Raw genomic sequence first — 24,291 nt, 5'->3', positions numbered from 1 at the left:
TCTCGATTCTTGTGGGATCCTTGCCAGTTTGGGTATCAGAGTTATACTAGCTTCATAGAAGGAGTTCGGGAGTTTGCCATCTTTTTCTATGTTCTGGAAAAGTTTGTGTACGATTGGTGTTAGTTCTTCCCTAAATGTTTGGTAGAATTCTCCAGTGTAGCCATCTGGTCCAGGGGATTTTTTTTTATTGGTAATCCCTTGATAACCTTTTCTATTTCTTCTATTGCTATGGGTCTGTTGAGATTCCACTGAGGATAGTCTACCGAGGATAGTCTAGGGAGGGATTGTTTTTCCAGAAATTTGTCGATGTCTTCCAAATTATTGAATTCATTGGAGTACAATCCTTCATAGTACTGTATAACTATCCTTTTGATTTCATTAGAGTGTTGTAATGACCCCTCTTTCATCCCTTATTCTTGCTATTGAGATTTGTTCCCTCCTTTCTTTGGTTAGGTTTGCCAATCGTCTATCAATCCTGTTTATCCTTTCAAAGTACCAACTTTTAGCGATATGAATTTTTTCCATAGTTTTCATATTTTTCTTCTCCTGGATCTCAGCCCTGATTTGTATAATTTCTTTTCTTTTGCTTTTAGTAGGATTGTCCTGCTGACTCTGCTCTAGTTTTTGTAAATTTTGTGCCAGCGTATCAATCATGAGTCTCTCTTCCTTTCTCAGGTGTGCCTGTATTGCTATGAAACTTCCTCTGATGACTGCCTTTGCTGTGTCCCATAAGTTTTGGTACGTCATGTGCTCATTTTCATTGGTTTCTAGAAATTTCCTGATTTCATCTCTGATCTGCACCAGTACACACTCCTTTTGCAGTAGAGAGTTATTCATCCTCTAATTATTTGCTCTTATTTTCTTTGTCTTCCTTTTGTTGATTTCCAGTCTTATGGCACAGTAGTCAGAGAGAAAGGTCTGTATTATTTCTTTATTATTATTTTTTTTATTTTAACAATTTATTGGGGCTGATACAATTCTTTTCACAGTTCATACATATACATACATCAATTGTATAAAGCACATCTGTACAGTCTTTGCCCTAATCATTTTTTTCTCTTTTCTTCTTTTACATTTTATTAGGGACTCAAACAACTCTTACCACAATCCATACATATACATACATCAATTGTATAAAGCACATCCATACATTCCCTGCCCCAGGTCTGTATTATTTCAATGTGCTTAAATTTATGTAGATTTGCCTTTTGCCCCAGCATGTGGTCTATCTTCGAATATGTACCATGGGGACTTGAAAAGATTTTGAAATTTTTTATATTTGGATGAAAAACTCTGTAAATATCTATCAGGTCAAATTGTCTAATTGTGGAGTTTAGCTCTCTAGTTTCCTTGTTGAGTTTCTTTCCCTGTGATCTATCTTTCTCAGTGAGTGGTGTGTTGAAGTCACCCACTATAATTGTCGAGTCTGTAACTTCTTTCTTAATCTTTTGGAGTGTTTGGTTGACGTATTGAGCTGGTTTCTCATTCGGGGAATATATGTTTACAATGCTTAGTGGTTCATTGTCTACGATTCCCTTGAGCAGTATATAGTATCCCTCCTTATCTCTTTTTATGGTTTGCACTTTGAGGTCAATTTTATCCAAGATTAGGATTGCAACCCCTGCTTTTTTTGTATTGCTGTTTGCTTGGTAGGTCCTTCTCCAGCCTTTGATCCTCAGTGTATTTTTGTCTGTAGCCTTGAGATGTGTCACCTGTAGGCAGCAGATTGATGGGTTGTGTTTTCTAAGCCGGTCTGCTAGTCTCAGTCTCTTAATGCCTGAGTTCAGGTCATTGATATTCAGTGTTATTATCTCCATCTGCGGACTCTGTGATGTCATTTTATACCTTTTGTGTTGGGAGTTTTCCTACTTTCCTTTCTCATTAGTGTGTGTATTGTGTGTGTATCATTCTTGACTTCTTTCCATCCTTAAGCCATTGCTGTCTTGGGGTCTGTTTTCTCTTTGTTGCCCTCTGGGTGAGGTTGTTCTATGTGCTGGTCTCTTATTTGTGCTTGGTGAGTGTTGTTCTTCTACCCATACTGAGTCGGCGAGGAACTTTTGTAAGGCTGGGTTTGCTGTAACGTATTTTTTTAGTTTTTCCTTGTCTGGGAAGACTTTTACTTCTCCATAGATCTTGATCCATAATTTGGCTGGGTAGAATATTCTTGGATTTGCGTTGTTTTCCTTCAATTTTTGGAATATGTCACTCCACTCTCTCCTTTTTTTCATAGTTTCTGCTGATAGGTCTGAGCATATTCCTATGTGGGAACCTTTATATGGGATTGCTTGTTTTTCCCTAGCTGCTCTCATGATTTTCTCCTTTTCCTCAAAGTTGGATAGTTTAACTATTATGTGCCTTGGTGATTTCTTCTTGGGGTCCCGTCTTTCAGCCTCCTGGATGGTTGCCTGGTTTTCATTCATTAGGCTGGGGAAGTTTTCCTCCAAGAATTCTCTCGCTATTTTTGCAGATGACTTCTTTGTTGTGTCTTCCTCCGGTAGGCCAATAATGCTAATCTTGCTCCACTTCATAGCATCAGACTTAGCTCTTAGGTTTTCTTCAGTTTCTCTGATGCTCTTATTAGATTTTTGTGCACGTTTATTAAAGTCTACTTGGCTGTCATCTAAGTCACTGATGCGGTTCTCTGATTTCTCCAATGGATTCTCAAGGACTGTGATTCTGCTATTGTTTTTTGTTATCTCCTCGTTAAGCTCCTGTATTTTCCTTTGGTGTATGGCTTTTATCTCCTCTATCATTTCATCCTTTTTCTGTATTGTTTCCCTCATATCCTGTATGACTCCAAGCAGCATTCTGAGAATTTCTTTGTGTGGCATCTCAATTTCTGCTTCTTCTATGTATGTTGCTATGTTCAGGACATCTTCTGCCTTTCCCTTTTGTTTCTCCTGTTTTTTTCATTGAGGTCGTTGGGGCTGATGGCTGTTTGCGTTGAGTTGTTTTAGAGGGATCAGGTGCCATTTTCCAGGCTCTCTCTGGGAGATTTATAGGAAAGCTTCTTCGAACTGCCATCAGCTGATTTTACTATGGGATTAACCTACCACTTTATCCTCCTGTGGCTTCCCTATCAGGGGAGTGCCCCAGATGACTGGTCGGTTGCCTGCCTCAGTGTTGGAGAGGTTGGGTTGAAGTTCCTGCAATTGCTTGGAATGTTGATAAGTGTTGCCTGAGCTGCCTTATGCCCCCAGGTACACAGGCAGGAACTCCCTGGTGAGAAGTTGATCGGAGTATCCCCTGGAGAGAAAGCAGGCCTTTCCCTAGCCTTGGGCTATCTATGCAGGGTGGAGCTCACCTAGCTGGGTGTGGCTCCGGTTTAAATGCCCTAGGGCAAAGGGAGTGTTCTGTAGGTCAGCAGTGGAGTGTGAGGGAACAGGGAAGAAATAAGGAGGAGGAGAAAAATTTTAAAGTAAGACCATTTAGACTGTGCAGGGGTATATGAAAGCGAGGGACGCAGCTATGTAGTTGAATCCCGCTCCCTGCCTGTGGAGCTGCAAGGGTTTATTCCTTGCTCCAAGCCCCAGCGGCAGGCCGCAGCTGAGCCGCAAGAAGAGTCGCAAGAAAGCCGCTGAGCAGCCCTTAGAGAAGTGGGGGGACAGAGAGCAGAGATGTTAACAGAAGCCACAATGTTGCTGAACCTCGATCCCTGCCCATGGAGCTGTGAGGGTTTGGGGTTAGTCCCTGCTCAGATGACGCGCTGCAGCAAGCTGTGGCTGTGCCTTGAAAAAGCCCCTGCGCAGCCCTCTAAGGCTGTGTGGGAATAGAGAGCAGAGACGCAAACAGAAGCAACAATGTAGCTGAACCCCATCCCTGCCAGTGGAGCCGAAGCATCCTGTCCCTGCCCTGAGGCAGGTAGGGGAAAACTGTGGCTGTGCTGAGACCAAGCCCTGCTACAGGCTCCAAATGGTCCGGCTCCGGCAAATACAGCAGCTGGGCTAGGGTCAAGCTCCAGCCGGCTTCCACTGAGGTAAGCCAAAAGCCCCCAACCCCTCAAAACCCCGTGGATCTATGCCTACTTATCTTTATGATGCACCTCCTGAGATCCAGCGACGTTGAATTTCCCTCTAAGCAACTCTCCTGGGCTGGATTCTGCGGAGTCCCCCTGGTATGTGTCACTCCGTCGCCATCTTCCCAGAAGTCCCTCTAACGTAATCTTTTAAAAGAAAACTTATGATTTTAAAAAATCAAATTACCTACAGCATTGGGAAAATCTGCTGCAAAATGCCTCTTTAAAGTCTTTTTTAAAATCATTTTATTGGGGCTCATACAACTCTTATCACAATTTATACATACATCAATTAAGTAAAGCACACTTATACATTCGTTGCCCTCATCATTCTCAAAATTTGCCTTCTGGTTGGGTTCCTGGAAACAGCTCCTCATTTTCCTTTTACCCCTCCTCCTACCTCCCTGCTTCCCCCTCCCTCATGAACCCTTAATAATTTATAAATTATTATTTTATCTTATTTTACACTGCCTGGCATCTCCCTTCACCCACTTCTCTGTTGCCCATCCCCCAGAGAGGAGGTCATATGTACATCCCCATGATCGGTTCCCCCTTTCTACATCCATCTTCCCTCCTGGTATCGCCACTCTCACTGTTGGTCCTAAGGGGCTTATCTGCCCTAGATTCCCTGTGTTTCCAGATCTCATCTGTACCGCTGTGCATCCTCTGTTCTAACCAGGTTTGCAAGGTAGAATTGGGCTCATGATAGTTAGGGGGAGGAAGCATTAAGAACTAGAGGAAGGTTGTGAGTTTCATTATTGCTACACTGAACCCTTAGTGACTCATCTCCTCCCCAATACCCCTCTGCAAGGGATGTTCAGTTGTCCACAGATGGGCATCGGAGTCCCATCATGTGCTCCCCTCATTCACGATGATTTGATTCCCCCCCACCCTCCCACCTTTGGTGCCTGAAACCTGGTTCCCTTGGCCCTTCATGATCACACATGTTGCTGTGCTGCTTCCATGTGGGCTTTGTTGCTTCTGGGCCAGATGGCTGCTTGTTTACTGTCAAGGCTTTAAGTCCCCAGACGCTATATCTCTTGATAGCCGGGCACCATCAGTCTTCACCACACTTACTTATGCACACATTCGTCTTCAGCGTTTATGTGGGGAAGATGATCACACAATGATGATTTTTGTTCTTTGGTGTCTGCTACCTGATCCCTTCAACACCTCGTGTTCACTTAGGGTTGTGTGCTTCTTTTCTGTGGGCTTTGTTGCTTCTGAGCTAGATGGCCGCTTGTTTGCCTTCAAGCCTTTAAGACCCCAGACGCTATATCTTTTGACAACCAGGCACCATCAGCTTTCTTCACCACATTTGCTACTAAACCTATAAATATATGCACATAGGTCTATTTCTCCCATAATCACATATATGTATACATATTTACATGTCTGTATTTAGGCTTCTATGTATGCCCTTTGCTTCCTACTCCTTTCCTCTATTTCCTTACGCTTTCCTCCTGTCCCACTACCATGAGCAGCCTTCATTCTGGTTCAGTAATTCCTCTCAGTTACCTTGCCCTTGGTCACTCCCTACCAGTCCTCCCATCCCCTAGCTCCTCTGGTTTTGAACCACTCGTTGTTCCCTTGCCCCTGGGTTGGCCAACACCTCCTCCCTTCCCCTACCTCCCACGCTCTCATGTCCCTCCCGGGACCATTGGTCCTGTTATTTTCTTCTCACATTGTTTGTCCAGCCAATCTTATCTAGGTGGACCTGCTGATATAGTAATATGTGCACACAAATGCAGATGGCTTTGACAGCACCCAAGTGGCACATAAGAACATGGCATCAACAGCAGCAACACTGACAAGCTAACAAACAAAAAAGCTACTGACATGCAAAATTTAAAAGAAGAGAGAAAAAAAACACAAAACAAAAAGAAAAAAAAAAGCCGGGTAGTAGTTTAAGGTCTGTTTGTTGACCTTTAGGAGTGTTTTCTGGATGAGTCTGATGGGGTGCCACGTCCTGACCCCAAAGTTCATCCTTTATACTCCCTTGGGACATCCTTGCTCTGCTTCCCCCATCCCTCCATTGCATGCACCCCCAGTGTTTTGCCTCAGTGTTGTGGGGGCAGCTCAGTTGCACATCCCACACTGTGTCTCCAGTACTGTCCAGTGTAGGGCCATGGGTTAATGCAGGATGTCGCATCTCACCGTGGGACCGGCTATATGTTCCTCTCTGTACATTGGGCCCTCTGAGCTGGGCTATCATCCTCAGTTTGGTGGGCCCAGGTGTGCTCTGCTCCGTTCTTCCTCCTTCCTTTGCTTCAGCTTCCTTCTGGGTGTGGTAGGTCAGTTCCTTTCCCACACCAGACGATCTGTTTTCATTTTCTGTGGTACTCCCTTCGATGGTGGGGGTTGGGCTAATTCTGGTTGGGGCTGGTGTATGGTCCAGTCTCTTTGTGGATCCCTCCGCACGTTACGTTGCCCTCCTGGTTTGGCGTGTCATGGTCCGTATGCAGGTTCCAGTTCGGTGGGCACACAACCAGTCCTCTCCCCAGGTGGCTTAGTGCCCTGTTCCCCCCATGCCATCCACTTCTTTAAAGTTTTAAAAAGTAAATATGTCACCCTGAGGACCAGAAAGCACCTGACTCAGTGCAGATGGCCTCATGTGTATATGAAAGTTGGACAATGAGGAAGGATGACCTCAGAAGAGTCTGTGCCTTTGAATTATTACACTGGCAGTGAATGTTAAATATGCTATAGACTACCAGAAGAACAATAGAATCTTTTGGAAGAAATATAGTAGAATTCTCCTTATGAAGGATGATGACAAGACTTAGTTTCACATACTTTGGACAGGTTACCAGGAGAAGGATATCATGCTTGATAAAGTCGAGGGCCAGTGAATGGAAAACCTGAAGAGCCTCAGCCAGGTGGCCTGGCGCAGTGGCTACAACAATGAACTTCAGCACATTGAGGGTCGTGAGGGTGCCACTGGGCCAAGCAGTGTTTCATTCTGTTGTATGGAGTCACTGTGAATTAGATTGGACTCCACCACACCTAACGACAACGACAACCGAAGCATTGCAATAAGAGAGGACACTTGTGCCGTGGCTCAGAAAACCTGAATTGTTGGCTACATTTTCCACAGGACTATAGCATCCACGTGCTAACCTTGTTAAATGATACACCTTTCCAATGCTTTGGCTGGACTAGGAGCTGCTCTGCACTCTGGACATTCATAGCTTGGGGCGTTTCCATGGAGAGCTCCCCTGAAAGATATTTCCTTCTCTGGATTTCCGTAACTCTAGATCTTACTCATCTCAACCACGAAACGCCACGTTACATATTATGATCTCTGAAATGAGTAGCCAAATGCTTCCCTCTTTTAATCATGACTTCTTCAACGTGGATAAAAATATTTCTGTTTCTCTGAGTCGAAGATGCCTTGCAAATACCAACTTAGTCGTAGTTAAAATTTATTCAGGTCGTTTCTTTTTTGCCATCCCGACACAATCATAAAATGGAGTGGAGTGTGTGTATGAGAGAGAGATCCCAGATTATCCACCAGGTCACGATTTAGCCCACAGGGGACAATTCTACTCGAAATGTTGGCTTCTGAATGCTAATAAAATAGGCTACCAAAAACGTTACAGAGTTCAAAATACAGTGAAAATGTATTTCTGCCCAGGACCTGCAACGGACCCATCACGAAGTGGATGTTCAATGCATAATCTTTTTAACTGAATAGTCATTGTTACCATGACCTCCATCTCCCAAACCAATGACTGTCTTCTGAGTCTGGGAGTGTGTTCATCACCTGGACACTGCACAGATAAGAGCAGGGTCCGCTCAGGGCAATCAGCCCCTGATGGCCTTGAAAAAGGATTGCCTCCTATTTTCCTTCTGAAATGGTTGAAATACCGAGCTCAGGAAAGTTATGAAGATAAGCAATGGCTTGATGCTCCCCGGTTCTTCTATTTTGGGGTCACAGTATTTAACCTGATCCTTCCAAAAGTCAAGCCAGTTGCCTTCAAGACCGTTCCGACTTGGCGATCCCCACTGTGTCACAGTAGCGTTGGGCTCCCAAGGGAAGTTGATTGGCAGGCGTTTTGCTTTTGATGCACTTCAGAATGCATTCAAACTGCCAGCTTTGGGGTTGGCCTCTGGGCACTTAACTATCTGTGCCACTCAAGCTTTCTAATGACCGAGTCTGGAGGGAGAAGAGGAGGCATCTTCATTGTTCCTGGCTCAGCCTGTGCTGTGACATCCACCTATTTGCAGTGATCACTGCGGGGGGCTATCTTTTCCAGGAAAACAGACCCCAGCCGATGCAGACAGACCCTGGACAACCTGAACAGATGGTGGTTTGAACCCACCCTGAGGAACCTTTGAAGAAAATCCTGGATCCCAGCCCTGAAACGCCTGTGGAGCAGACCCGCTCTGTAAAGCACAGGATCGCTATGGGTTGGAATGGGCACAAGACCACCTGGTTTAGGGTGATCTCCAGGAGGCACAAGGAAAGTGAAGTCAACAAACCCCGCATTGTGCTCTTTGCTCTCTGTCCCTGGGTTGGTGTCGAGTTCTGACAATTCCTAAAACCTAACGAACCAATGGCAGTCATCACAGGAGCAATTTGGATCTAACTGATACCTCAGAAAGAGCCAACTGGTGACTGTATATTTACAAACACAGGGATTGAAACGGAGACAAAAGACAGGGGTCCAGAATGTGCCAGAATATGGTAATACCCCCCCCCCTTAGGGCCCCAAGCAAACCCCACGACGGGACAGAAGACGATTGTCTTCTCCAGGGAGCATCTTCCCACACAACCAAGAACGCTGCAGATGTGTGCATGCTCTAACAACACTCGGTTATGCTGCGGTGCAGCATCAGGGGTTTTGACCAGCACCTGTCTCCCGGGACGCGCTGCACTTCCCAGCTCTGATATCTGCCCCCACTTCTGTGTCTGTGAGAACCACCCCGAAGCCAGCCCTTTCTGCTTCTGGAAATCTCAAGCACTTTTAGTTACATTTTTAACTGGACTCTTTTCAAGCCTGTCACTCAACATTTACTGATCCTGGTCGTTTTTTAGGATCAGAGGCATATAGTCCACTGAATTTACATGCTAGTATCACTAAGAAAACCTTCCATTCCCATTACCACAGCAGGACATTTCTCTAAAGTTAAAAATACAAGAGAACACCAGAGAACGTTCCTTATTCTTCTCCAATATTCTTCAGTCTTCCTTATTCAGTGTCCAACTTTCACAAGCTTATGGGACAACTGAGAATCCCATGGCTTGGCTCAGACACACCTTAGTCTTGCTTTTCAGCACTCTTACAGGTATCTTTCTTGGGCAGAAGATTCACCCGATGCAGAGCGTCATTTGATCCCAAACATTAGTCACTGGAAATAAACTGGCCTTGACCGTTTTGAAGCAGACCATCAGAGTACTAGCCTGTCCGACAAACCAAACCAAACTCATGCCGCGGAGTCGTAGTGACCTGTCAGGAATGACCAATTGAAGAACGCATCCTATGCAATGTGACAAACAAAAACACAAACTGCCATACTTGCAGATAGATAGCTCTGGAAATACGGCGGTGTCAGCAACAGGACACTGTGTAAATGCCCACAAGGAAGACCGGTTAGGTTACAATGACTGTCAAACAATAGTGTGTTGTCAGTGACGCCCTCATAAAGAGGCTCTCTGACAGTCACAGTTGGAGAAAACATACAAGAACAATACATGTGGCGTCCACCCTGCCACAGGCCTTGCACCCCTTGGGCCAGGTGGGGGGAGATGCCCTAGTTCTGATCTGAAATTCCTGTCTAAAAAGGAGAAATTCTTCCTCCCCGGCAGTAAATTTGTAGCAAAGGAATGTCTTTGTGACTCTAGCTTCCATTTCTTTAACTTACTGCTTTTAGGGCCATAAATTCCATTACCCGTTCGGGGAAAGTTCACGAGATCAACTTGGGATCAGTAGGAGTTGGTAAATGTCATATTTTAACCCCCAAAATTACAATTCACTTTAGAATCTTTTCAGCTTTCCTTAACCTTGACCACTTCAATCCAGTGTTTGAATTAGTACTACTTCAGTCAGCAATGAACAAGGCAATTTATTGGATTAGGCATTAATTCATTAGGTTTGGGGAAAGAAAGATCAGTTGAAAAAAGTTCAGGGCATTTGTAAATGTGTATGTCATATCATTCAGCTGTATGTATGTTTGAGAATATGTTTTTTAAATTGTTCCACTCTTACAATTATTTCTGAACTGAAATAGATTCATTCTTTCCATGTCTGAGTGAAAATAAGGTCCGTGTGAACTTCAGAGATAGTACATGTAAACATGTTTTAAAAATTCACTGCCATTGAATCGATTCGGACTCTCAGCGGCCCTATTGGACAGAGGAGACCTACCCCTGTGGTTTCCAAGACTGTAGGTCTTTACGGAGGAGACAGCCTCATCTTTCTCCCAAGGAGCAGCTGGTGGTTTCCAACTGCTGACCTTGTACTTTGCAGCCCAGTGAATCAACCACTAAGCCACTAGGACTCCTAGTCTACGTATATAGTTTATTTTATTTAAGCAAACACTCAGATGACTTTTAAAAACCACCAGGGCTTGGGCAATTAAATGTTTTCTTTCAAAAGAAAAAGTGCATTAATTACAAAAGCCAGGCAAATTATGAGAACATTTCAGCTATCAGAACTGATGACACCGTTCATATATCAGTAATGAGACCATGGCTCTGCACTTAGGAATCCTCATGATTGTCCTTTTCCTTTTGCTGTGCAGCAGAGTTCGTCTAAAAGGGTGAGATTGAAAGTGTGCTCTGCTGACTGTGCTGCACTGTGAGCTCGTTGTCAGAGGACGGAGAAGAGCTAAGTCCGGAAACCGAGGGTGAGCATTGACACAAACATTTTTTTCCTTTTTTTTTTTTTTAATCAGGGGAGAGTGCGAACGCAGTCCCCCACTACCACCAATTATGCAGCCGAGTGTCCTACATTTGGGGAAATCGCAGGGGCCAGCACACCCAGAGTGGGAAAACCACCTTTGTGATCTTGGCATCTCCCCTGCCAGGTAAGTATGACACAGAAGTTCTTATAGCGATTTAACAGAGCAACTTTTTGCCTGTTTGCTTGATTGCCACATCCAAGGCTAAAGCGTCTGGGCTTGTTTGGAAATTTAAAAACGGATTCTCTGGCACCGTTGATTTTATTATTGTTGTTGTTTTTCATGGCTGGGTTTCCCAGTTTTATTGGTACCTAATTTACCAATAATCATAGGATTCCATAGTTGGGTCGTTCGGTCATATCCAGGAGAGTTGGACAAGCAGCACCACTTCAGTTTTAGAGGACCCCCACCCCCGTGGTTAAATGTCCTTTAAAACGAGTTGTGCTGTCCCAATCCATTCTAGTGCTCCCTCCCCTCCCCCTTCATTACTTACTCCCCACATCCCCCTTCCCTCGCCATCACCACCCTACCCGCTTTCCCTTATCTCCCCGTATCAGTTATTATCATTAGGCATCCTCTCCTCCTGCGCTTCATGCTTCACGGCTGCGAGACCCAACCAAGGATGGTTTTAGAAGCACTGTCTAAATGACAGTGATCTGAATTGTCAGGCAATTGTCTAGTGAATTAAATATAGGTCAGGATATATATAATTGAAAATTACGTATACACATAGGTAAGTAAATCTTTAAAGTACAGCCATGGCCGTATGTAGATAATAAGATAACTAACCGCACAGAAGGCTCAGAGCTCTGTGGACTCGCGTCCTCCTTTCTCCAGATGTGCCCCAAGCGAAAAGACTGCTGGGAAAGAGAAATACGGGATTAGACAGCGGAAGCAAATGGATCTGTTTTACTGAAGCTTTTCTTTGTCCTTCCTTTGGACCTGCCTTCCATTTCTGCCCCCCCACCCCTCCACCTTGCTTCCTTGTGTTCCCTTTCTGTTCCACGTAGAAAACACCACATATTCTCTCCTCCCCTTACAGAATTAAACCAAGAACTCTTGTTCACGCACAGTACTAAGCTTCACCGGGGTGGAGGAAGGAGAAAAAGGGCACAGGGATGTAAGGAGAAATAAAACTGTGGTTGGGAAATGCAAATAGAGTCGACAGAAAGCATCCGCAACAAAAGAAGCATTCCTTCGTGAATCCCCGGGACACACCCCCCCTAAATTCAATGCATCATTAATTAATATCACTCATTATCCAGAAAAGGGATTTTTCTATCCAAATTTTTGAAGAACTCTTCTTGGTTATACCCCTATGAAATTCAAAGCAATTTCTTCTGCACATCATGAATGAAATCTCCTTGAGGCGCTTGAAGGAGGAGCCTGTGTCTCGCCATCCCATTTGCTTCTCTACCTCTGGGTCACAGGGTTTCCCGCAGGCCGGAGCCGTTTCTGCTAGCCTCTGAAATATGGGTGGTTAAAAATAGAATGCCAAACAACCATATTTCTTCCACCCAATCTGCCCCTTTATGTGAGCTCAAGACAATGCTGATTTGTTCGGCCACACCTGTGCCTAATGCTAGACACATGCCCAGGATCTCGGACAGCTTTTGTGTTTCATTTCCCAGTCGAGGAAACAGACTGCCCAGGCTCACAAGGAAGCACAGAGAAATGAATCTGCATCCCTTAATCTTTCCAATTCATTTTTCCTCTTTGTTCTGAAAGTAAAATTCCCTGGGTAGGGGTTGTACATTACAGGATTTTCCCTCACCCCTTTTCTCTACGACCCCCGCGCCCCTTTTCTCTACTCCGCCTCCTCTGTGGGATCTTTGGCTCCAAATCAAAACAACTTTCAGGTGGCCCGGACCAAGTTCCAAAAGCTCCTACGTTTCCTAGAGATTGTCCTTCCTTCCCAGATTTTCCTACGCCCCAATCTGTGTAGGAGGGTGTGCCTCCAGAGCAGGGTCCTGACTGTAAGGACTGAGCCCGGAGCCCTCCTCTGACTGTAGAAGTTTGTTTGAACTATGTGACGCTTTGTCTGCCTCTTAACATGAGGCCTGATAGTATTACAATGTCATTTCCCCTACTGTAAATCAAGGGACAGTTTTCTGTGGAATAAACTCCAAATAGCTGGGCTGGAAGTGAACTCCGCAGTGGGTCCCTCCCTCCATTTGGGCTGACATTTTCCCATTAATTTCTTTTTCTCTTTCATCCATTCATTGGCTGATGACTCTATAAATATACCTCATCTGCTTCTACTTTGCTTTTTAAGAACAAACTGATACTAAACACACTGTCTTCATTACATCCACGGGGCAACATCATAACAAGTTTAAATGTTGTCACAATGCAGTTTTAAAAGTTGATACAGCTAATTATGCCAGCTGTGATAAAACTGGCCAAGGCACGTCTTCATGAAAATATGTGCATAACCCCATCACCGGAACAGGCATTTTTAACATTAATAATTGAAAATATACCCGGATACCTGCTAAGCAGAGCAAGAGAATGGGCAAGGACGCAGGGAAGTGTGGTCCCATGCCTCTAGGTCACAACACCTCCGAGATTGAGCAAACCGGCCCTTGCAAATTCCAATCAGACTCCAGGAGCACGAGCCCATTCCACTCCTGAGTGTGCACATGATGAGGTGGCTGCTGATTCACGAGGCCGGAGCCCTGGAGGCACATTAGGAAGGAAGGTCTGGGACAAGTTATGAGTCATTCCCAGGCGACAGGAGTAGGCTCTGAAACATTCTGCTTTTGTGACCCAGACCAGATTGTCGAAGAGGACGAGGTGACACTCTTCACAAGCTGATCCCAGAGGCTCTGGCCCGTGCCAAGGCCAGTCTTCCAACCCCGTGGAATTCCAACCAGCATTCTTCTTCCTGTGGTCATGGTGCTTGTTGGTTCTCTTGGCCTTCCACAAAGATGCTTTTCATCCGTGCAACCGTCATCTCTTTCTTTGCTCTCCGCCAGGTGCAGAGAAGAAACGCCATGTATCTTCAAGCTGGTTAAATAATTATGGTACAGGGCATGATTCATATCTCTAACACCGAAGCTGTATACCCTTAATGCTTGTGCAGCTCCTCAGGATTTGCTTCTTTTTAGAAATGTTCTGATGTGGATAATGATCATGATAGCAAGTATAGCTCATAGGTTCTTCATAAAAACTTACTTTTGAAGAATCTTTTTGCACTCTTTAAATAAAAGTTGCATTCCTTGAAAGCTTACTTCTTTAAAAAGAAAAGAGGTCACAATGGTACAGGCAGTAAATTTCAGATAACTGCAGCCCCTTGGGATACACGAGCCTTCTGAATTTTGTCGAGAGAACCTTGCTCTCCAGTGGCGTCCTCCCATCCGAAGAAAGAGCCTTGGAGGAAAGAGCAACTGCCTTTGAGTAGGAAGTGAAAGCCATGGGAACCTTCTTGGGTAGAAAACTATTACAATACCCCATTTTTATTTTTATATCTTTGATTAATAGATTTGAGTTTTATTTCAGATTTTTTGAGATATATATATATTTTTGAGATATATTACATTAATATAGATTGAATGAACCACCCCCTTATAAGTGAACTCTGACAGATGGTGACCCCATGTGTGTCGACACAGAAAAGTACTCCATAGGGTTTTCAATGGCTGATTTCTGGGAAATAAATTGCCAGTACTTTTTTCTCTCTCTCTCTTTTTAAAAAAAATCATTTTATTGGGGACAGTGCCCCATTTTTCCTGCACAAAGAGTCACAAGGAAATAGCAGTTGACATAGCTGGACTTTTCGAGGAAAAGTGGTGGAAATGTCCAAGGATTTTATGTGAACCAAAAGGGGGAAGACTTAGAGACGGCCAAACGGCCTGGACATCGTTGAAGAAGTAATTGTAGGAAGTGATGATCACCTGCTTTGCCACTTCTGTCAGAACAAGCCAAAAGGAACCTGATAACGTGTGGGAAATAAATCTGAGCCACACACAACGAAGTTCAGACTGTAGCTCAAACCACTGATGACTTGAAAAGTTGACTAAAGCAGACTGTGAAGGAAACTGTTTGCTTTGGGAAAAGGATTCTCGGTCCTTGAAATATGGGAAGAAAACCACCATCGAAGTCCGTGGTCCTCAAACTTCAGTGGTTTGGGGTTATCTGAAAGGATCTGTTAAGTCGTGGGTTGTTGGCCTCCGCCATTATGACTCAGTAGGTCTAGGTAAAAACCCAAGAATTTGCATTTCTGACAAGTTCCCAGGGGATGCCAATTTACTGGCCTGGTTGCCTCACTTAGCCCCTGATCTATAGTAAAGGCATTTTCACATAAATACCCTATAGACTGCAATAATTCACATTTATCTGTTTATGTACACATATATGTATTATGAGATAGATATACATACATCGCCCTCAACTTTCCTATATTCAACTTTCATGTATCAGGTTGTGCATCTCTACACTGCTCACTACCGGCCCAGGCCACCCTTTTGTACATCAGTTGGTGAACAAAACTCTTTTAGGGGAAAGTGGGTGGCCCCTAGATGGCTAGCGATTCTGTCTGGCCAGAAATGCCATCAACCAGCTACCGTGCCGCACAGCCATCACCCCATTTTGTTGCCTTCCTGGGAACCTGGGAAAACCACAGCTCCCAGTCCCCTGGCATCTCTTGGACTGCATTTTGTGTTATCCGATGGCCAGTGGGATGAAGCTGGGTGGTTCCACTCCAGTGGCGTGCAGGGACAAGTGCACCTGAGTCCCGGCTTGAACAAGAGCTGCTCAAGCAAAGTCAGCCCCACCAGACGCAATCCGGGTGAGCCAGACAATAAGCTCCACCACTGAGCTCTGGAGGTTGGTCTTAACGATGCTAGGGATTATTATAACTCTAATAATCAACTTCTCCGGGCAGAGCCATCCAAACCATGTTCCATAGCGGTGCTGCTATTTGACTATTTTATCCTAATTTGACATTAATATGCCATTTAAATGATGGCGAATAGAGAAACAAAGGTACAAATACTAATAATAGATGTTTCATGAGCTTTCACTAATGCTACCCAGACAAGGAGGAAAACGACTCGGCACATGAGAAGTGCCAGCCTTTTAACCTCAGCCAGAATCTCACTTAAACGGCTGACTCCGTGTTTTCCCGTAGAGGAAAACAAAATTAAAGAAGATGTGTGAGATGCTAGAATTTAAGTCGTTCAAATATCATGGCTAAAATGCAGAAGACATGTATGAATTTTACGGCCTTAAAGCTCCATTTGGAAAACAGAACCCCCACTCCCTATGTTCAATTCATTGCTTTACTATCTAACTATCAAGTCACAGGCGAGCTTTTAGATTCAAAAGTACAGAGTACCTATTTCCTCATTTTCAAATATGAGAAAACAAAAAGCTTTAGAAGTTGAACAGTCACCACCACCACCACCCCAGCCGTGTTAATAAACTATCGAGTTAAGACTCGTTGCAAGCTTTGCGTCAGCCTGAAGCCTTGTTCTTTGCATGATACCTCACTACCGCTCACCTGTAAAAGTTTGGATGTCTGCCTGTTGTTCAAGGGGAAAACACACACACACACACACACACAGACACACACAATAGTAAAACACCCTCTTGAGCACTTGGATTGTAGGATACAGTTTACTGTCTGACCTCACGAATACCAGAACCCTGTGAAAATGGCCCTTTGCTAAGCAGGTGAAGGAGTGTCCAGCGGGAAAGGTTGGGTGTGCCAGGCTGTGTCACCTCTACCAAACAGCACTCTGCATGGCTAGGAAGTGTTTCTGCTCGTCTGACATGGGAAATAAACCTTCACAGCGCTGGGCCCGCGCTCCAGCTCTGGGCCCTACACTGTGGGCAGACAGTGTGGCCCTCTCCCAGCATTCTGTCCCACAGACTGACCGTCACTCCACGGCAGCCTATTCTGCTTAACCTCTGAATTCCACAGAAGGGGGACAAACGGTTTCCAAAGAGGGAACCGACAAGCAGAAAGTTTGGAGACACACTAAAATATAAGATAATGCCCTTGCTTTGGGTCAATTCCAACTCTGAGCGACCCTGCAGTCCGGAGCAGAGCCGCCCCCAGGGGGCTCCCAAGGCTGTCACCTCCATCGAAGCTGACTTGTCACTTCTTCCTGCTGAGCGAGCAGCTGCTGATGGTGTCCCTTCGGTGACCTTTTGGTAAACATCCAAGTGCTTACCCACTGAGTCCACCACCGGGCATGCTAGCTCTTCAAAGGAAGGGGGAAAAATAACTTGTTTACGAATATCACAGAACTTCATCTAAGTATCCGTTGCCACTAGTTCCGTGTCAAAGCAAATGTATGAGTAATTGACAGATACTTCAGCTGGCAAAAGAATTAATTTCTCACTGGCCATCCAACAACTTAGACCTGATGCAGTATTTTGAGAGCCCGCTTTTACAATAAACCAGTCCCATCGTCTTGTGTGCTCAACAAATATGGGTGTGTGGCATTTAGGCTTTCACGTGAGCGTACTATTGTAAAAATAACCTTTCATGGAGTCTGCAGCATCCACCCATATCCATGCCCAACCATTTCCATGGCTCTGGTTCTGCCAAAGTCATTGCTTGGTGGCATTATCGGGGGACATTTCCTGGTCCTCCATCCACAGCACTACTCTAGGGCCAACACAGGGCAGAAGCAGCCCCTTGGGATGACTCTTGGATCCCTTCCTGCAGAGTCAGTCAGAAGCTGAAGCGCCACATGCTGGGGCTGCCGAGGGCAAACCCAGGCACCTCCGAGTTGTGAAAATGGATCGCGAGTGGGAAGAAGAGAGGGCCCTGCACGGGCCAAACCAGGTTGCCTACGTCACTCCTGAGGAGGAGTCCTCACCCAATGGAAGGTATGTTGGGGTTGCAGGCCACAGGGGTATGGGCTCTCTCCAATCAGTGTGAACGCAGGAAGAGAGGTTATGATGTCGGCCAGTGTTTGATTGTGCCTTTCAATCACCTGGGCTCACATGCAGGGTCTGCCTCAGTTGGTCTGTAACAAACTGAAGGTCATGCTGCTTTGACAAGGGCAACTTGCGGACACTCGAGCCACGAGCACATGGGTGTGGCTTTTCTTATCTGTGAAGTGGGGATTGTTTCAATCCTCCCACACAGGTTTATTGTGAGCACAAAGCGCCATGCTGGCATTTACCTGCCACGTACACACTGCTGCTGCATGCCTTTGAGTAGATGCCAACCCATGGGCAGCCCGCAGGGCAGAGGAGAGCTGCCCTGTAGGATTTCCTAGGAGCTCATCTTGACAGAAAGGACTCCTGGTGGTGCTGTGGCTAAAGACCCAGCAGCTAAAGAAAATTGTGGTGATTTGATCCCACCAACTACCGTCCGGGAGACAGATGCCTGTTCCCATAAAGTTTGACAAGTTTGGAAATCCTTTGAGGCCATTCTACTTTGTCCTATAGGATCTCTATGAGTTGGAATCATCTAGATGATGATGGGTTTGGGGATTTTTAATCTTCACAGGAGCAGATTTCTAGGTCTTCCATGAAATGGCTTGTGGTCAAGCCATTAACCATTGAGCCACCAGCGCTCCTACTAAGCTCTCCGGAGATATATGGACTACACTCAGTACTGTATGTTTACTGCTATGGGTATTGGGGAAGCTTCCATAAAACGATGCCCTGTGTCAATATCGTGGCGACCCTGTAGGATAGGGTAGGCTTGCCCTTGATGGTTTCCAAGACTGTAACTCTTTACAGGAGTAGAAAGCCTCATCTTTCTCCCACAGAGCAGATAGTGGTTTCGAATTGCGGACCTTGTGCTAGGAAGCTCAAACCGTTGAAATCAACTCGATGGCAGTGAGTTGGGTTTTATGATGATGTCAATATGGTTCATTAATGGTCACCAAAGTAGGCAGGCTGGGGTGAAGTGTGTGGGGATGAGGGGGTAGGCTGAAAAGCAAAGCTAGGGAGGAATGGAAGAAAATAAGCACTCGCGATCTATCCCTTCCTTCATTCTTGGATAGAAAGTTGCCTGGTTACACAGGCATGGCTGTAAAATTACATTCAAAGAGGTAGTTCCTGGAGAAGAGAGGGGCATGCTTTGTGGTTTCCTCCTCCTCCTTCTTCTTCTTCTTCTTCTACTTCTTCTATCAGTCCCTAAATAAGCACACTGAAGTATGACTAACTACCAAAGCACCACATTGCTTTAGCTCTCGCTTTTGTGACTACACAGCACAGTGTCCCCCTCACAATTCCAGAGCCTTAGCAACCCAATGAAAGAGCTCACTGATGATCTTGATGCATGCCCAGAACAGCCCACCACATGTTCAGTCAGGTACTTAATTCCTAAAACCCCCGCCAGTTCCTTGAGACGCAGCTAGGCGTGAGCTCATTTGTGGAAATGATTTTAATTAAAAGTTGCTACCGTGCAGAATTCATTGGAATGTGCACGGTTGCAGAAGCAGTTGGGTTAAAATTTAGCACCTTATCATTTTATCTCCCTTATGATCCATTTACATTTATTCTACTTTTTAATACTTTCTTTCTATCCTATTGAGGTTTTAATCCAATTTGGTTTGTTATTGTTGTTAATTTGGGGTTTTGTTTTTGTTTGCTTGTTTTAAAATTTTTCTGTATGTGAAATCCAGGATGGGCTAATTTAGAGAGAAAGTAACTGGATTAATGGCTCCTTAGGGGAAGTTGGGGAGAAATGGGGAGCGGTGTGATTGAACTATCAAATTGTATGTGTGAATTATATGCCAATAAAACCGTCGAAACACACAAACCAACCCCAGTTTGCTTGGCATTTGAGTGCCTATTATGCCACGCCACGTCTTCTTAAATCAGACCCAGTTCTTTCTCCTGGCAAGCTCTAATCCAGGTGGATCTGTTGATTAAATTTTATTTTGACATGATGCACACTTCAAACGTCATGCCATGCTTCCCCACCCACCCACTGCCATTGAGTTAATTCCCACTCACAGTGACCTTTTAAGAAGGAGGAGGGTCTTCAGCATTGCGGAGGCTGTACATCTTTCTGTGAGCACATAGCCCCCTCTTCCTTCCCAAGAGAAGCTAGTGTGTTCAAACTACTGACCTTTCCATTAACAGCCAACTTGGAACCCACTGCACCACGGGAGTTTCTCTCTTGCTACGTCTACTGATGTTCTCTTGAAGAGGAGCTACTGTAAAATTTATTTTATTTCTTTCTGGATTTACTGTCTTCCTCTAAGGAGCACTGGGGTTTATGGAAGATCAGTTTGGTCCCTGCAAGTCTGGGTGTTGAGCTTTATTATGGTAGATTCAGCTCATCTTTTACCCCAGGACTAATGTAACCCTACTACCACCTTTCTGAGCAAGAGCCCCCACCCCTCACCCAGGGCTCCACTCTCTCTATTTTAAAGCCTCTCTATCGGTGGTTCACTACCTTCTGAATGCTGCAACTCTTTCAGACAGCTCCTCATGTGGTCGTGAGCCCCCAACCATAACATTATTTTTGTTGTTACTTCATCACTGTCATTTTGCTACTGTTATGAATCGGGTGCCCCTGTGAAAGGGTTGTTCGACCTCCAAAGGGATCACGAACCACAGGTTCAAACCTCTTTATTCATTCCCAATACAAAGAAAGCACACATCCTCACAACTGGGGCAACAGACACCATCATGAGAAACGAGGAGAGTGTTAAAAGTTGTGCTGGATTTCATGGTTCAATGCCACGGAAGCAGCAGGTAGGAAGGGAAAGGACAGATTGCATGGGCTGAGCCTGCCACACAGACCTCTTTAAGTGTGCAAAGGTTACTTTAAAGGCTCAGGTGCACTTGCTCCAAGCTGTGGTATTTCCAACCACCTCCTGTGTGTGCAGAATGCGGACACTGAAAAAAGTCAAAGCTAAGGCGAACCGAGGGATGTGCAATATGGTGTTGGGAGAAACGGGGTGGGTGAGAAGCTAATGAGTTCAAGGGTGGCCGGCACTTTATCCACGTTAATTCAACAAGGGCACACCACCACGTTGAGAGGTAGCACGCTTCTCATTCCTGTTTTACAGGAAACTGAGGCAGAAGCATGCTGAGTAACCCCCTACAGTTCCACCACGGGCAAGCCCGAGACGAGCCTAGGACGTAGCCCCACCGTGTGGGGTCCTCTTGTCGTGATTGCTGGGGGGATGGAAAAGACGTCCTGTTTTGTGCATCGTGAAACCAGGACGGTCAGAGGGCGTGTGTGTGTGTGTGTGTGTGTGTGTATGTGTGTAAAGTTGTCCTCTCGTCCCTTTCAAGAGTAGGCTGGACCGACGGGGGAACTCCTGCTTCTGTCGCACAGGCCTCTGGCATTCTTCTGGTCTATCGTAGGCGAGACCTCGTTTTCCGCTCCCGGGTCATTGCTCAAAAGCAATGCGTGCCTGTGTGTGTTTGATCCGTGTGTGGTCTCCGTAATGTGCGTGTGTATGGGCCCTGCCACGAATCTGGCACTCCCTCCCTGGCAGCAGCTTTACTACACAGACCACGCCAACATGAAAAACCTGCAACAAGGAGAAGCTTTGACTAGCGGCATCGTTTTCAAGGGTAAATGGGCTACATGATATATTACCCATTGATAAGAAAGTGCCGTTTGAAAACAGCCTCTCTCCGTGTGGGAATCACCAACATGGAAAGCAGAGCCGGCACTGAAAAGACCCAGGGCGGGTGAGCAGGGTGCGGGTGGGTGGGAGGGGGGTGAGAAGCTAATGCGTCCAAGTGTGTCTCCCGTGCGGCTTTCTGATAGGAAACAAAACCTTTTCTGGAAGCAATTTCAGCGAGATGAGTTTTGATTCTCCAGCAGATACCGGGCTTTAGTGAGCTTCTCCCGGAAACAGACAGACACGTTTACGCCCACTTCTAGAAGGAAAAAAAAAAAAAAAAAACCCTTAGGGAATAACTCGCTTGCCAACCAGGAACATTTTTTGTGTTGCCCCCAAATCAGAGACCCTTTTTTACCCCGGCGAGGCTGGCAGTGACAACAGCACACCTATCGAGGACTCTTGTTTCACGTAGGTGTTCGTTTCTACTTCTCTCAAACAAACAGATCCGCCGCTGCCACCCAAACTGCTGCAAAGCATCAACTTCAACGTAGATGTCCGTTCACACATACCCCGAGTCCCAACAGAGCTAACGAGAACAGCAGAAGGAGAGATCAGACCCCACAGAGTGATTTGGGGGTATTTGCCTTAAAATTCACAGTGGATACGTTTCTTTTTTTTTAATCGTTTTATTAGGGGCTCATACAACTCTTATCGCAATCCATACATAACATCAATTGTGTAAAGTACATTTGTACATTCATTGCTCTCAGCATTCTCAAAACATTTGCTCTCCACCTAAGCCCCTGGCATCAGGTCCTCATTTTGCCCCTCCCTCCCTGTTTGCCAACTCCCTCATGAACCTTTGATAATTTATAAATTATTATTTTGTAATATCTTTCCCTGTCCGACATCTCCTTTCACCCACTTTTCTGTTGTCCGTCCCCCAGGGAGGCGGTTATATGTACATCCTCATAATCGGTTCCCCCTTTCCAACCCACCCTCACTCTATGTTCCCAGTTTCGCCACTCACACCACTGGTCCTGAAGGTATCATCAACCCTGGATTCCTTGTGTTTCTGGTTCCTATCTGTACCAGTGTACATCCTCTGGTCTAGCCAGACTTGCAAGGTAGAATTGAGATCATGATAGTGGGGGAGGAGAGGAAGCATTTAGGAACTCAAGGAAAGTTGTATTTTTCATCGTTGCTACGTCACACCCTGACTGGCTTGTCTTCTCCCCCAGACTCTTCTGCAAGGGAATCTCCAGTGGCCTACAAATGGGCTTTGGGTCTCCACTCCGCACTCCCTACCTCATTCACTATGGTAAGATTTTTTTGTTCTTATGATGCCTGATACCTGATCCCTTAAACACCTTGTGATTACACAGGCTGGTGTGCTTCTTCCATGTGGGCTTTGTTGTTTCTGAGTTAGATGGCCACTTGTTTACCTTCAAGCCTTTAAGACCCCAGATGCTATATCTTTTGATAGCCAGGCACCATCAGCTTTCTTCACCACAATTTCATATTCACCCACTTTGTCTTCAGCAGTTGTGTCGGGAAGGTGAGCATCATAGAATGCCAATTTAATAGAAGAAAGTATTCTTGCATTGAGGGAGTACTTGAGTGGAGGCCCAATGTCCTGCTACCTTAATACTAAATCTATAAATATATGCACATAGATCTATTTCCTCATCCTCATATATAAATATATTTACATATGTACATGCTTTTATTTAGACTTCTAAAATGTCCTTTGCCTCCTAGCCCTTTGCTCTATTTCCTTTGACTTTCCTCTTGTCCCCTTATCATGCTCAGTCTTCATTTGGGTTTCAGTAATTCCTCTTGGTTACATTACCCTTGATCACGCCCTACCAGGCTTCCTACACCCACCTCACCACCAATTTGGATCACTTGTTGTTCCCTTGTACCTGAGTTTGTTAAAACTACTACCTTTCCCCCCACCTCCCCCTCTCCCATGTCTCCCCAGACCTGTTGGTCCAGTTGTTTTCTTCTCCAGATTGTTCATCCAGCCTATCTTATTTAGACAGACCTGCAGAAATAATAACATGCACAAAAATAAGACAGAGCAAAACCAAGCAACAATATACAACACAACAACAACAAATCAATGACAAAAACAAAACACAACAAGAAAGACAAGCTTGTAGTTAGTTCAAGGACTGTTTGTTGACTTTTAGGAATGTTTTCCTTTGGAGACACAAACAATACTCTCCCCTTGGGTAGGTTAGTGCCCCGTGTCCCCTCTACCCATTTTTTTTCCCTTTCCCCACCTCCTTTTTAGTTGTCTACCATATATATATATATATATATATATATATATATATATATACACATACATACATACACACCTATATTTGGTCTGGTCCTCCCTGCCATATTACCTGATCCTCACCCCAGGAATGTTTGTATACAGTAGCTTTTTTCCCTATGCCCCCTTTGCATTTTTTTAAGCTTACCTCAGCGGACGTATGTGCTTGTCCTTTTGTGCTTGGCTTGCTTCGCTTAGCATGATTTCCTCCAGTTCTTCCCATGCCGCGTTGTGCTTCATGCGTTCATCACTGCTTTTTAGCCATGCGTAGTACTCCATTGTATGTATGTACCACAGTCTTTTAATCCACTCATCGGTTGATGGAAATTTGGGTTGTTTCCAACTCCTTGAAATTGTAAACTGTGCTGCAATGAACATTGGAGCACAGATGTCTGGTCTTGGTTTGTTTCTTGCCTCTTCTGGGTGTATGCCCAGTAGGGGAATTGCTGGGTCGTATGGTAACTCGATTTCCATCTGTTTTAGATGTCACCAGATCGATTTCCATAGTGGCTGTACATACTTACAGGTCCACCAACAGT

At 45.1% G+C, this 24,291-nt stretch overlaps 1 pseudogene; it reads right to left on the bottom strand.

Moving 5' to 3' along the window:
- Positions 1-10,912: 10,912 nt before the first annotated feature.
- Positions 10,913-11,055, bottom strand: LOC142451941 (U1 spliceosomal RNA; annotated as a pseudogene).
- Between the last annotated feature and the right edge of the window lie 13,236 nt (positions 11,056-24,291).

This window comes from Tenrec ecaudatus, chromosome 6 (assembly GCF_050624435.1).
Source record: "Tenrec ecaudatus isolate mTenEca1 chromosome 6, mTenEca1.hap1, whole genome shotgun sequence".
Taxonomy (NCBI): Eukaryota; Metazoa; Chordata; class Mammalia; order Afrosoricida; family Tenrecidae; genus Tenrec; species Tenrec ecaudatus.
This window is presented reverse-complemented; position numbering and strand designations above follow the sequence as displayed.